Source organism: Mustela erminea, chromosome X (genome assembly GCF_009829155.1).
Source record: "Mustela erminea isolate mMusErm1 chromosome X, mMusErm1.Pri, whole genome shotgun sequence".
NCBI lineage: Eukaryota > Metazoa > Chordata > Mammalia > Carnivora > Mustelidae > Mustela > Mustela erminea.
Genome location: NC_045635.1, coordinates 20944484 through 20959663, shown reverse-complemented (window position 1 = coordinate 20959663; position 15180 = coordinate 20944484).

The following is a 15180-nucleotide window of genomic DNA, read 5'->3' as shown; positions in this document are numbered from 1 at the left end:
GCTAGAACCACACAGGCCTCCAGCCTGTTATCCAAGCACACGTATACTGACATGAAAGGTGCGCCTCAAAAAAGTGAGTCCTGTGTAATTTAAATGTGGACTTACTTGGAAAAAAGGTCCTTTGCAGATGTAATTAAGTATCTTGACTGAAATTATTCTGGATGACTCGGGGGGTGAGGGGTGCAAAATTCAGCAACAAGCATCCTTACAAATTACACAAAAGAAGACGCAGATTCACAGAGAAGGCCAAGCCAGAGACACAGAAGAGAAGGTCACGCGGAGATGAAGGCAAAGATTAAAGCGAGGCAACCACAAGCAAGGAACACCTTGCGCCATCACAACTAGAAGAGGCTGGGAAGGATTTTCGCCTTGAACTGTTGGCGGGAGCGTGGCCTCTTTAAATCTTCATTTCAGACTTCTGACTTTTAGGATTGTCAGAGAAGATATTTCTGTTGTTTTAAGTTCTCTGGTTTATGGTAATTTATTACAGTAACTCTAAGAAACGAAAACAACCGTGCAAAATATACTCTCCTCTCAGGACCTTTGCACTTGCGGCTCCCCCTGCTGGACCATTCTCTGCAGATATTTGCATGACTAACTCCAGCAATTCCTTTAATTCTTTGTTCAAATGTTACCTTTTCCATGAGGTCTACTGTGATGGCCCTGTTTAAAACGCAACTTGTGGGACTCCTACCAGATACAGTTGGTTAAGCACCCGACTCTTGGTTTTGGCTCAGGTCATGATCTTGGGGTCATGGGATCGAGCCCCACAGCGGGCTCTGCGTTGAGCACAGTGTCTGCTTGAGACTCTTCCTCCCTGTCCCTCTGCCCCTCCCACCTGGTTCTCTCTCTCTCTCTCAAGTAAATAAATTTTTTTGAGAAGTACAACTTGTGTGATGTTCTGTATTCCCCTTCCGAGCATTATTTTCCAAAGCCACTTTTTCATATATTATGTAACTTGCTACTTCAATTATTCTTACTTGCTGTATTACTTTCCCACTGTTGCTACAACAAATTACCACAAACTGGGTGGCTTATGACAAGCGAAATTTCTCAAAGTTCTGGAGCCTGGAAGTATGAAAATAAGATCAGTCGGGCCATGCTCCCACTGAAGGCTCTAGTGAAGAATCCTTCCTTGCCTCTTTCTAGCTTCCTGTGGTTACTGTCCTCTGGTTTAGGGACCACCTGAATCAAGTCAGACCTCAATTTAATGTTTTGGTTTTTTTTAAAGTTAGTTTTTATTGATCGATTATCTCCACACCCAACGTGGGGCTTGAACTCACAGCCCCCAAGATCAGTCATCAAATGCTCTTCTGACTAAGACAGACTGCTCCCTGGACCTCATTTTAATTGATCACATCTACAAAGAACTTATATCTGCATGAGGTCACTCACCTTTACAGATACTGGAGGTGAGCACTACAGCATTCCCCCTTTTTGTGGGGCACAACTGAACCCATAACACCTGTCTCCCTCTACTAGATGGTAAGTTCCATTAGAGCAGGCATTCTTGACTATGGAGAAGCTAGACTGATTCTGGCCTTGAGAAAGACTCTCAATAATCATTTGTTGGAAGAACGAGTAAATGAACACATGCTGATGAAATCAGGATGCCTCGGGAGATATACAGCCAAACTAGCTGGATATAGATGAAAGTTTTGCAAATTCTTACAAAGATATGCTAGGATATGCACATCTACAGCCATAAAAATAAGCAGTATGTTGACTAACTCATGGAATTAATACATTTTCAAAGGAAATAGATTACTTTCCAAAGTATTCAGGGTCACTTATTTGTTTCCGAGCCTCTACTTTTAGGTAAACAATAACTTTTTTTCCTTGATTTCATGTCACTAGTATCAACTTTGAGTCCTTACTTCTCTCTACCCTACTTCTTTATTGACTCAAATGGAAGTACTTGTTAATAGGATTTAATCCATTGGTAAAACATTCAGCAGGTGCCTGGGTGGCTCAGTCAGGTAAGCGTCTGCCTTCGGCTCAAGTCATGATCCTGGGGTCCTGGGATCGAGTCCCACATCGGGCTTCCTGTTCAGCAAGGAGTCTGCTTCTCCCTCTGCCCTCCCCCAACCTCCCCTTCACCCCCTCATACTTTCTCACATGCATTCGTGCTCTCTCTCTCAAATAAATAAAGTCTTTTAAAAATAATAAAATAGGGGCGCCTGGGTGGCTCAGTGGGTTAAGCCGCTGCCTTCGGCTCAGGTCATGATCTCAGGGTCTTGGGATCGAGTCCCGCATGGGGCTCTCTGCTCAGCAGGGAGCCTGCTTCCCTCTCTCTCTCTGCCTGCCTCTCCATCTACTTGTGATTTCTCTGTGTCAAATAAATAAATAAAATCTTTAAAAATAATAATAATAATAATAAAATAAAAAATAAAAAAAATAAAGCATTCAGCACCTGAACAGCTGAAGTCAAAATTTTAAATTCCATTGTGAGATTTCCAGGTATAGAAGAATGTCCAATCTCTGACATTCATTGAATACTTCAACATATTAATGTCATTTTTAAAAAAGCTCTCTAAAAGGTAAATCATTTAAGAGCAAGAGCTCAAGTTTCTATTAATAGCAATAGGTACTGTTCATTCTTCAAGTGAAAACTGTTGGTGACAACATTATTCAAAGTAGAACCACTTAAGAAGGCCTCTGTGGGTCTCTATCTAATATCAGAAGCCACTGCACACCTCTCAAATAAGAATAACTATTCAGTTCAGTCAGCAACTGAGTCCTGATTCTGATAACAGGACAGCACAGAAGGTCTCCACTCCTTCTACCTCAACACATTTCTTTTAATGAGTAGGAGTTGTGATCTTTTCTTCTATAGAACTAAACCGAACATAAGGAGAAAAAGCAATGTACTAGGTATTTTCAAATGTCATTTTTGAAATATATTTTTGTCAATATGGATGCCTGGTGTAGTATTATGAAATGCTAAAATATCCTACCGAGGCTTTCTTCCTAGTTTACCAAGCTCTTTTGCGGGAGAAGCAGCAGCAGCACCATCTTCTGGAATAAATGGAATGTGAAATACTTAACAGTGTTGGTAAAGCTCTGAGTCCTGAGGAAAAAAATAGATCATCTGCATGTCCCCAGCACAATGAAAGCCTGCAAATCAACCTTAGGTGTTAGTCATCACAGAAGAAATTAACATGGAATAAGATTCTGACGTCAAGGAACAACTGTGTAAGGGCAGCAAACCTCTCTTGCAGCAGAAGACTGTGTGGGTAGCTCATGCCATTGTGGCATTTTTAACATATAAATGATACAAAATAGGAGGAAAATCTCTGTTCCAGGAATTAACTAGGGAATAAAAGTAAATCATGAAATCCAACTAGATTCAAATCGCTTTGCCATGGGAAAATAGAAGAGACAGAGAAAAAAAAAAATTCTGTGTTATTTTTTTCCTGCTTGCAATTGAAGATAATGTGTAATATAGAATGGAACAAAGAAGCCTGCAGGAGGGGTGCCTGGGTGGCTCAGTGGGTTAAAGCCTCTGCCTTTGGCTCAGGTCATGATCCCAGGGTCCTGGGATCGAGCCTTGCATGGGACTCTCTGCTCAGCGGGGAGCCTACTTCCCCCTCTCTCTCTGCCTATCTCTCTGCCTACTTGTGATCGCTGTCTGTCAAATAAATAAATAAAACCTTTCAAAAAAAAAAAAAAAAAAAAAGAAGCCCGCAAGAGAAAATGACTGCAGCACACCACACAGAGAGTCACTGAATGGTAGAGCAGGGTTGTATCTGGGACAGGCTGCTCAGGACATCAATCACAAGGGGCACTCAAACCGTTTCTGGGAAATTACGGTAATGAAGAAAGAAATGCTCCTTTCTGAGAGAGTGCAAAAAGTTGGCTAATGGGACACCTGCATTTGGGACCCGATAGGAGCCTCCTGTGCAGCGGGAAACTCGTGAAGCCCTTGGAAAGCATGGTCAGCATGGTAGGCAGAATTCCAAGATCCTAGGCCATTGGTGTGAACTCACCTTCTCCCAGCTACTCCATCCTTGAACGAGGCATTATTGTAAAGGAATCTTCCAGTGAGTCCATCTTAAGGTACAGACAGCATTGAGGCGGGCCCTGATTTAATCAGATGAGCCCCTTAAGCATAGAAATTTCTGTGGCTTGTTGCAGAAGACAGTCAGAGAGTAGAAGTGACATTGCTGGCTTAAGAATAAGGGAGGCCGCATGTCAAGGAACCGGGGAGGCATCCGGAGCATAGAGCAGCCTCTGCTGATAGCCGGCAAGAGAATGGACACCGCAGTCCTTGAACCTCAAGGAACTGAATTCTGCCGGCAAAAATGCGCTCAGAGCGAATTTTTTTGCCAGTCTCCACAGAACTCAGCCTGGCAGACCCCGAGATTTCAGTCCGTGACTCACTGAGCTGAGAACTGGGCCCTGCCCTGCGGAACCCACACAACTCTGAGGCAAGACACGACTGCTGTTTGAAACCACTAAGTTTGGCACCATTTATTAGTTAGCAATACAAAATTAACAGATAAGAATAGACACACTAAAAATTGCTTTCCAAGGAACAGCTCCTGTGACCATCCGGCTTTCATATTTGCTGAGGGGTTTATATGTTCTGCCCTTTCGTCCTATAATGCTTAGTTGAACTTTTAAATAAATATTTGGGGACACATTAAAAGATTAATGCCTTGTCAGGCTCCACATTATCAGCTTTCTCAGCGGGCCTACGGCGTTAACGCACACTCGGGTGCCTTCATGTCTGCCAATGAGCAGGAGTGAAAATAAAAATACTGAACAGCCGGTACCACATGGGCATGGACGGTCATTCCAAGGCCCCATCTCTCAGAAAGGCCGCTAGCTGCTTACCACACTGGCACAGGCCGAGTCTCGTCTCTGCCAAAAACCGTGCTCCCGGTGGGAAACGGGCAAGAACAAAGCTATCAAAGTTATAAAACATCTTGGGAGGCAGGCAATAGGACAGGTTTGCAAGGCTCATTTTATCTAACAACTGTCCCTACTTAACTTCTGGGAGGTGCCCTTGGCTCAACTGTCCCATCCTCAGGGTTGCCAGATTTACGTAAAGGGAATAACACGACATGGAGTTAAATTTGAATTTCAGATAAAGCATCAACATTTTGTACATATATGGGTCCAAAATATCACACCTATCCAATGCAGACCAGTTTACCATGAACCAAACAATATCTCAAGACACATATCTATACAGAAAGAAATACTGTTTATCTGAAATTCACATTTTACTGAGCATCCTGTGTATTGTTGGACAACTCTACTCATCACTGTCTTCCCTTCCTTCCTACCCAAGACTTTTTTTTGCTTAAAATAGATGGAAGTTCAGGGGCGCCTGGGAGGTTCAGTCAGTTAAGGGTCTGACCCTTGATTTCAGTTCACCTTGTGCTCTCAGGGCCGTGAGATGGAGCCCCACATTGTGTTCTGTGCTGAGCATGGAGCCTGCTTAAGATTCTCTCTTTGAGGAGCTCTTGGGTGGCTCAATGGGTTAAGCCTCTGCCTTCGGCTCAGGTCATGATCCCAGGGTCCTGGGATCGAGCCCCACATCGGGCTCTCTGCTCAGCAGGGAGCCTGCTTCCCCCCTCTCTCCGCTGCCTCTCTGCCTACTTGTGATCTCTGTCTGTCAAATAAATAAATAAATAAAGATTCTCTCTTTGCCTCTCCCCATGCTCACTCGGGTGAGCTCTCTCCCTCTCTCTCTTAAAAAAAAAAAAATCTAAGTTTCAGGTCCTTCTGTCTACCAAAATATACTACGGTAAGAACACACATTGGGCATCTGGGTGGCTCAGTTGGTTAAGCCACTGCCACTCCTATACCTGGGCCCTGAAACTTTGTAGACGATTGTCATAGAGTTAATTTCCCCACCCACTGAATTCAGCTTCAGCCATGTTCCTTTCTTTGACCAATAAAACAGCGTTGACACAGCAGCGCGCATGAAGAACTTCATGGGAAGGTTACTCCTCGCTAGCCAGCAGACTCATGAGCCAGAGAGACGTGTACTGCTGGCGAGGGAGATGCTAGCACGGCTGCCTGTTTACATGGCACTGCTGTCATCACAGGTAACTTACGCTTTCCTTCCCGCTTTCGGGCTAAGGTGTTGCAAGAGAATTCAATAACCACATCACTGGTTTAAGAAGCCACCAAAGGAAGAAAAGAAAATCAGTGCCCGTACATGTAGAGATAGATCCTACTACCCCTTTGGCTCCTTCAGGGGCTTCGGGAGGACGCCGGGGAAAGCATTAAGGGGGGAAGGGAAACATATTGAACCTTACTCTAATGCCCCCAGAGTTATTGTCTTGTCATGTCCGTTTTATTTCGAACTGTCATGCTGAGCTTTATTGAGAATTACAGTGTTGATAGGGAGGATTTGATAAAGCCTGTGCAGCATTACTTTTCTGGAAGTCTAGGCCTTTCTTTTTTTTTTTTTTTTCTTTTCATTTTACCCAGTGTCTATCTGAATCAAGCACTTCCGATTTTCTTATATCTACCTAAGGATTAGAGCTAAATAACTTTATTAAAGACCAATGAACTGTAGTTCAATTCTCTCACACTCAGATACATTTTCCTGCGTATAAGGAGGCTTGACCATACACAAACATCCTTTTCTAAGAGTGTGTGCAGTTGAGCATTTATTTTTAATATGATTGATACTACAGCAGATACTCAGTAAATCTCTATGCCACACGGCCTTTCAATTACAGACTGAAGTAATAGCTTACACTTGTTCATTTGGCTTTTATGACAAAAAATGGATAAAGTGAGAATCTCACTGGACATTTCCAAGACTGATAATGGAATATTGGTCCATGTATTTCTGGTGTGTCATCTCTCTGACTTCATCTGGATATCATCACCAAAAGTATCCTGAAGGCTGGTTTATGCAGCATTCTATCAACTGGACATCTCTGTTAAGCAGCTCTCCTCTGCCAGGGTAATGACTACAGGCATATCTACAACACCCTAAAACGCCTCCTCACCAGCCATCTTAAACTATATCTAGGGTAGTTTTCTCTGCTGCGCATAGATTACTGAACTCCAGTGTCCCCACAGCAGCACGTGGACGTCCTCCGAAACCCAGGCCCTCGGGCCCACCCTCAGACCTACTGAATCAGAATCTGTGTTTTATCAAGATCCCCAGATGATGCCTGTGAACACTGAGGTTTGAGAAGTGCAGCTCAGTGTTTGCTCCCATGACGCCATTCCTCCAAGCGGCAAGACACACTGGCAGATTTCCAGCCAGACACTTTAGATAAGCTACCCAACCAATACTTCCAAGGCTGCAACTCCAAGACTAAATGGGTTTCCTACAACCCGTGTCTCCAAGCTATGAATATTAAATAAGATCATACATTTTAAAACCCAAAAGGACCTATAGAAATGTTAGCTGTGGCTACTGTCCAGTGAGCGTGCCCTCGTTTCATTCCCAGTTGAGTGTTCAAAAAGAATCACAATGAGGAGACTCTAGGTGGTGCAGTGGGTTGAGCAGCCGACTCTTGGTTTTGGCTCAGGTCGTGATCTCAGGGTCGTGGATTCGAGTCCCACACTAGGCTCTGCGCTGAGCATGGAGCCTGCTTGAGACTCACTCTCTCTCCCTCTGCCCCTCCTCTCCCTTACAAAAAAAGAAAAGGTAAATTTGAAGGCTCTGCCCTGGAGACACCAAGGCTATAGATATGAGGTCATGCTTAGGAATCGCTATTTTTAAGAGGGACCCAGCAGATTTTTGTGACTACTCTGGTTCTAGAAATGCCATTCTAAATGAGAGTGCCCTCCAGAACTGGCCGTGGTTACAAGCCTGCAGTACGTGGTACTTTCTTTCAACTCAACACCATGGGCACACACACACACATTCTCAGAACCCAGCTGCTAAAGTGCACAGCTTAGCTTTCATTTAGCTTGCTGCAGAGCTCCATTACCTCCCCTGTTTTCCTGGGTGACACAGGCCAGGAAGAAACTGGCTTCATCTGCCTTTTAAATGAACTACAGCTACCCAGAAAGACCTGCGCCAACTGTCTGTCTTTTCTCGCACACAGACTGGGAATGCATGTGTTCATACTGAAGACAGATCTCTCTCATTTCCTTTGTCAGCACTGCTGCCTTACCTTGGAATCCAGTCTCAATCAGATTGCTTATTCCGCTTTATTCCTGGCATACCCTTTGCTGCTCAGTCCCCCCCAGTGATGTTTGTACCAGAACAGACATCAATGTCCTTCCCCAAACAGAGGACCTCTTCTATCTGAACCTATATTGTTTTGAGTTCTCAGCTGGCCAAAAGACAGCAACTAAATGTCGGAAAATTCCCCAAAGGTAGGTGGCCGGCACAGTGACAAGGTGTTGCGGGTGAATGCAAGCCTCTCTCATGATGGTTCCTCTTGTGATGTTCACGTGGCCATCGTGTGTGTGTGTGTGTGTGTGTGTGTGTGTGTGTACGCACGCATACATGCATCCAAGCACACAGGGTGTCAACACAGGCCACAGTTTGAAACCCTTGTCCCGACCACAAGTCTTCTTCAGGTGCAGGAAGCGTGCAAGCGTGGTTAAGGCCACTGTCAGGGCCATGGAATATACTTTGTAGCTCTTGCCTGCACGGGGCACCAGGGAACTCTGTGGAGAACTCTGAGAACCAGAGAACTCTCTTCCACAGACATGTCTCCGGCTTCCCCGCACTCTCTCTAGCGAAAGGAGGAGGCGGACATGAACAGCGAGTGTCCTCTATCCTTGCTTCCCACAGTCCTACCTAAGATTTTAGTGCAAAGTGGTGACCAGTGGGTCCCAAGTCCCCTTCCCTTGAAACCTCAAAACCAAGTTTTTGCCACCCCCTCTGACTCTCCCTGCCTCGTTCTGGGCAACTATCTAACCTTGAAGGGAGGACAGACTGACTCAATGGCTTCCCAATGCTTCCAACGTCTGTGTTTATGCCCTGGGTTTTTTCATCCCCTCTAAAAAGGAAGCTTTTAGAATCCAAACACCCAAAACTGACCGACTTCTGTGGCCTGCTGTGAATACAGCATTAGGCATTTTACCTAATTGTCCTAACACAGGGGAGTGTAAGGATAAAAGGAAATACAAGAAAAAGCAGCAAAGGCTGACATCTCAAAAATATGATTTTGGGGGCGCCTGGGTGGCTCAGTGGTTAAGCCGCTGCCTTCGGCTCAGGTCATGATCTCGGGGTCCTGGGATTGAGTCCCGCATCGGGCTCTCTGCTCAGCAGGGAGCCTGCTTCCTCCTCTCTCTCTCTCTGCCTGCCTCTCTGCCTACTTGTGATTTCTCTGTCAAATAAATAAATAAAATCTTTAAAAAAAAAAATATGATTTTGCTGTACAATTATTCTTCAAGTATTACAGCACCACCCCACCGTGGCAGGTGGCCTGAGGAGGAGCATTAGAGACAGCCTGAGCAGATGAAATGAGAAGGTGGCAACCACCACTCCCGACAGACTCTGCCATGCTGCTCAGTGTTGACTTTTCATTCTGGGGGGAAAAAGAAATCGACAAACATCCCTCTCTTGACGTCCTCAATCAGGGTTCTAACCCTAGAGGAAGAACTTCGAACGGGACCCAAGAGTGAGAAGCACACATACATGAAACACCACAGGGCACAGGAAGCGAAGGGTTAATTCCCCAGCCGAGGGCTGGTGCCGTTGCCCTTGGCAAAAGCAGGGACTTGCTCTGTGTCAGCTACTCAGGGGAGCCTTGTCACATTCATTATCCAGTTTTTTTTTTTTCCCCCACAACAAGCTTATGGTTGCGATATTGTCATTTCTGCTGTTTTCATATGGGGAGCACAGGTAATTGGTCCAAGTGGTAGGTCTCAAACATAACTGTTTTTGGAAAGCCCGTATTATGTTCACCAACACCGTGTCCTACTGCAAATGAGCGAGTGACGGCCACCACACCCAGGCTGTCCTCCCATGTGACAGCGTGGTGCGTCTGCTGTGGTTGCCCCTAGAGGAGCCCTGTCTGTGGGAATCAAGCAGACAAGCACACGTGGGATGACTACAGAGCTCTTAGCACCTGATCTGCCACTTCAGTGACCTGGAGATCTCTTCAATCTGGGAACGGTGACGGTGGGAGATTCTTTCTCCTTTTGAGGACAATAGATAATGTTGATGTGAGTGGGCATGGAACACAGATGTCACACTAAAACAACACTGTGATATAATACTCTTTTGGGGCACCTGGGTGGCTCAGTGGGTTATAGCTTCTGCCTTTGGCTCAGGTCATGATCCCAGGGTCCTGGGATCAAGTCCCGCATCGGGCTCTCTGCTCAGCGGGGAGCCTGCTTCCCTTCCTCTCTCTCTGTCTGCCTCTCTGCCTACATGTGATCTCTGTCAAATAAATAAATAAAATCTTAAAAAAAATAATAAATACTCTTTCATTTAAACCTCAAGTTGAAATTTGGAGGTATGCATTAGAGGTTCATCTTCCAAGTCTCAGGCCTATAAATGGAAACCAAGACCCAGGAAGACAAATCCATACAGACTGAACAAACACAAGGCTATGAAAAAATTGAAGTTAAATATTAAATGTTCACGCTACGAATCTTTTCATTTCATCTCTGCTGAATTAGACAGTTTGATACAAGTTTTCATGTATTACATTTTAATTCTTCAACCATCATTTCACTCATCATGTCTTGCCAGCCTCCTCTTTTATTGACAACTATTTGGGTTCCAAAAGCTATCACTGTTACATCACAATTAGCTGTGTATGGAGCTGAATCCTGGTAGAATGAGAGGAGGCCTATAATCCAGTTACGGGCTCCTTTGTCTCTGGCTATAATCGTTGCTTTTGACAAAATACTCCTTATGGGGACTAAATGACTAACTCTTTTGTAACACATAAAGCAACACAACTTATGCCTAATTGGAAAAATATGAACTAATGCTTAAGAGTCATCTACCCCAGCCCATGGGGCCCATGGCGCTCCATAATGGCAGTGCTTCCGCCCCCCACACAGCATGAGCTGCTTTCATTGCTCTGTTTTCCTACATTTCAACTCTACGTGCCGAACAGAAAAGATCTCCATAAGAACACTTCATTTCCCTGGCCAAAACAAATTTATAATTATAAAGTAACTAGTTGCCTTTGTGTTGTACTTAAAAGTGCTTTAACTTGCGTAGCCCTCGGAAACAAGCCCTTTGGATTCTGATGTGAACCTGTTTGGTTTTCATCGCCTCCTCTGTATTCTCTCTCTCCCACCTTCCTCCCCATGGCCTCTCTGCTTCTCATGACTGTCCCACTGGAAAAGTCTAACAGTCCCTTTTTGCATTACCCACCACCCATTTCAAAGAAATGTTAAGGTTATTTAATCATCCCTGAGACCTGAACAGAACATCTTACTGGCAGTAACAAGACCCAAGGAATTAACCCCCCTTGGTTACTGCATAGGCTTTCAAATTTCCTCCAAAAAGAGGATTTTTTTTTTTTTCTCCTGTTAACTGGTGCCTGTCCCTTTGGTTTTGGTTTAAGTGGATGCATACTTCTTCCTACAAAACTGGCTTCCATCTTACTCTCATTGTGAGGAAAAACTGCTTACCACACCTTGGCCCCCTAAAGATAGGGATTTCAGTGATGGAATAACATGACCCTCTCCTTTTACGAACAAGAGGCTCGATGCCCTAGAAAACCAAGTGACTTCATCAAAGTTAATCAGCAAGTCACACCCCTTCCTTTCCGACCAACTAATTCATCTTATATTTTTAATTCCACTACCCAATATCCTCTATCAAACTCCCAAATGACCTATCTTCCATATTTAACAAACACGTATAATTAGTTTACTAGGCTTTGAGCTCCCCCGTGAAGCATAAACAAGCTACCTGCTCACTCGAATAGACAACAGATCCTCTTTGGGATCAACAGCTGTGCGGTGACAGCCACTCATGCGGTTCATTTTTTTAAAATCCCTCAGACGCCAAGTGACTTTGCAAGCTGCGACAGACACCAGCTAACGGAAGGCTCCACGTGGTCTGACAAACTGCTACCCCCGATTCTTGAAAGGAAGTGTCAGAATTAGTCCCTTGCCTCAGTCAATACCTATTTTTTCAGATCTATAACAGTTTCACAAAAATATGGGGTATTCGGATGGTTTATAGGTTACCTTGAGGAAAATGGAAAATATTATTTTTTCCAAAAGTATAGCCCTTCAGAGGCTAACAATTGAAGGGCAGAGTGAGTGGTGTGTGTGTGTGTGTGTGTGTGTGTGTGTGTAGACGGAGGCTGAGAGGGAATGAACCGTTGGTGGGGCTGGCAACACAGGGCTCTGCGCACAAGCTGCGAAACTGCTGGCTGCTTTCACCTCTGTGTCATGTGGAAGGAGGCTGGTTCCGACCGCAGATCATTTAAAACTATAAAGACTTCTTCACTAATACCAGCAAGGCTCATTAGCCCCTCCACAAGTCTCAAGCATTCCATTTTCTCCACACAGTACTTCAACTGGAGAGCTGAACAGATATTATTGTAAGAAAGGAAAGTACTCCTTTTCCTTGCAAGATTATTAAATATGATAGCATACTCAAAAATTCAACAGCTACTCCCGAGCACTAAGAAAAACCAAAATGATTTGTTCATTTATTTATTAGCTGTTTATTAAGTGTCTATTCTGTGCCAGACGCTGTTCTCAGTGTTGTGGGACAACTTCTAGCCGTGAGCTGGGTGAAGCTCTTACACTTGTTTAAAACCATTTGCTTTGCCATTTGACCAAAAAAAACCTTTCCCACCCTACTCCCAGGCAGAAACCCCTGTTCTAGAAGTAGCCTCGATCAAGAAGTAATGTGTGAAAACACACTAGGTTTTCATCCTAATAGGCAGAATAGTCCCCAATCTCCACATTAATACAGTCACTGATTCTCCTCCTTTGACTATAAATTTCGCTGACAATTAGCTTCTCCTTATTAGAATTCTAATGCACAATTGCCCCGACAGAGCTCATTAGGGTTTTGCTCAAGTTACATGCATTCTGGTTCATAGTTGGCATATTTTCTAACATTACAAGTGCGCCTTATTAAGCAGAATCTTGCTGAATGAAGCAGACACCCATTTTCTTCCTCAGTTTTAGGAGAGAAAAAAAAATACTACTCAATTCCAAAAACACAGGCTTTAAGCAGCCTATGAAAATGTAAAACCAGCCTATACTATAGTGACTAATCTGTGACTCTTACGGCAAGCACATTATGAGATGTTTTTTAAAATTTCATCATTACGTGTTTATATCGATTGCGTTCACTAAAAATCTAATAAAGCACTGTCTTTTATAAAAGTCACTATCTTTTATATACACTGTCATGTATATTGGTTTTTTGTCTAATGAAAGTAGGTAATTTATAAGAAATTAGAGACATGCAAAATCAATATATGTAACAATAAAAATCAGTGTCGTGGTTGCCTACGGATTGTGCTGGTGGCCCAGAGGGAGCATCGGAAAACTTTCAGGGGAGTATAAGTGTTTTATGTCTTGACTGGAGTGTTGCAATAAATGAGTGCGTTCATTTGTCAAAACTCATCTAATAGTTCAATTGAGACTTGCATGTGTCACTGTCTGTAAATGTTGCATCAATTTAATAAAACATAAGACAGAATTGAATACTTCAGGGAATTATTATAATCAAAAGTAGTCTTGGGGCGCCTGGGTGGCTCAGTGGGTTAAGCCGCTGCCTTCGGCTCAGGTCATGATCCCAGGGTCCTGGGATCGAGTCCCGCGTCGGGCTCTCTGCTCAGCAGGGAGCCTGCTTCCCTCTCTCTCTCTCTGCCTGCCTTTCTGTCTACTTGTAATCTCTGTCTGTCAAATAAACAAATAAAAAATCTTAAAAAAAAAAAAAAAGTAGTCTTTAAGGAAGGACGAATGCAGATGTTCCAGAAAGGCTGTGGAAGAGTTTTCTGGAGAAAACTACTTCTAGAGAAGTAGCAGCCAGTAAGCCATCTGGAGAATGATCATGTTGGGCCTTCAGAGGAATGACAGCACAAGAGGCTGAAAGGCACACAAGAGCCAAATCATGGAGGGTTTTCAGGCCCTAAGGAATTTAGACCTCTTTCTGCAGGAAATCTGGAGGAATTCTGGAAGATTTTTAACTGAGGAGTGATAAAGAGAGCGAGACATCTATAGATACGGCTAGAGACAGAGGCGTTAGGACACTGACCGTATTTCTGGCTTGGGCAACCAGGGAGAATTGTGTGTAGGTAGAGAAGGCAGGAGGAGTAGATCTGGAAGGAGAGGAAGCTGAGTTCTCCCAACCTGTCGTATTTTACGTATCTAAAAGACACCCAAGCAGGAGTTTCCAATCAGCTGCGGAACTGAGGTACTGTGACCCTAGCTACAGATTGGCCCAGGACAGTTTTTGCTTATTACTGTTGCCCCAGAAAAAAATTACTGAGAGCACCGCCTTTTGTTCCCCCTGCAGCTTCGGTTTTTGTCATAAATGACACAGTCACCCTGGTCAGTGTAGGACAGGATATTTAGGCCATCTGTGTTCAATTTAGACAAAAGATTTTGGTGTCATCCGTAAAATATATGGACAGGAGGTTACGTTAAAGGATGGGATCCTTGAAAGAGAGATTTTACTTGAAACTGAGGAACACTGACACCAAGAGGAAGACGAAAGAGGGCCCCCCAAAGATGAAAATAACAAAAAGCAGTACAGAGTTAGAAAAAGAAAACCCAAAAAGGTTATTATTCTGGAAACCAAAGGAAGATTTGTTCAAATAATTCTCTCCTCGGGATGAGGCGTGCTTTCCAACATACTCAGAGTGCACCGGTGCCTACTACAGAACCTCGTATGCAGAAAGTGCTCAGTAGATGTCTGGCGATCGATTAGTGCAAAGGTGCCATTTCTATTCCTAAGCGGCAAATCCTCTTCCAGATGCCCCGTTTCAAAAGCAAGCAATTCTTTTAAGATAAAACTTTAGTTTCAGAAGCTGTGATACAAATCAATTCTCCTTTTCTGAAACAGAGTACACATTACAGCTCCGACAACATTATATTTTCTCTGTGATTCTTTCTTGTTTCAGATGAAATACAGGGAGATAAATTTTTGTCCATAATTCCCTCAAATACCGTCTTCTCTCGGCTTTTACTGTTCTATATCATCTTCAAGTGTGGAGATTTCGCTTTTATAAGTACCTCCCTATTGTTTATATGTGTCTAACAACTAGAATTATTTTCCCCTATTATTCTTACATTTTC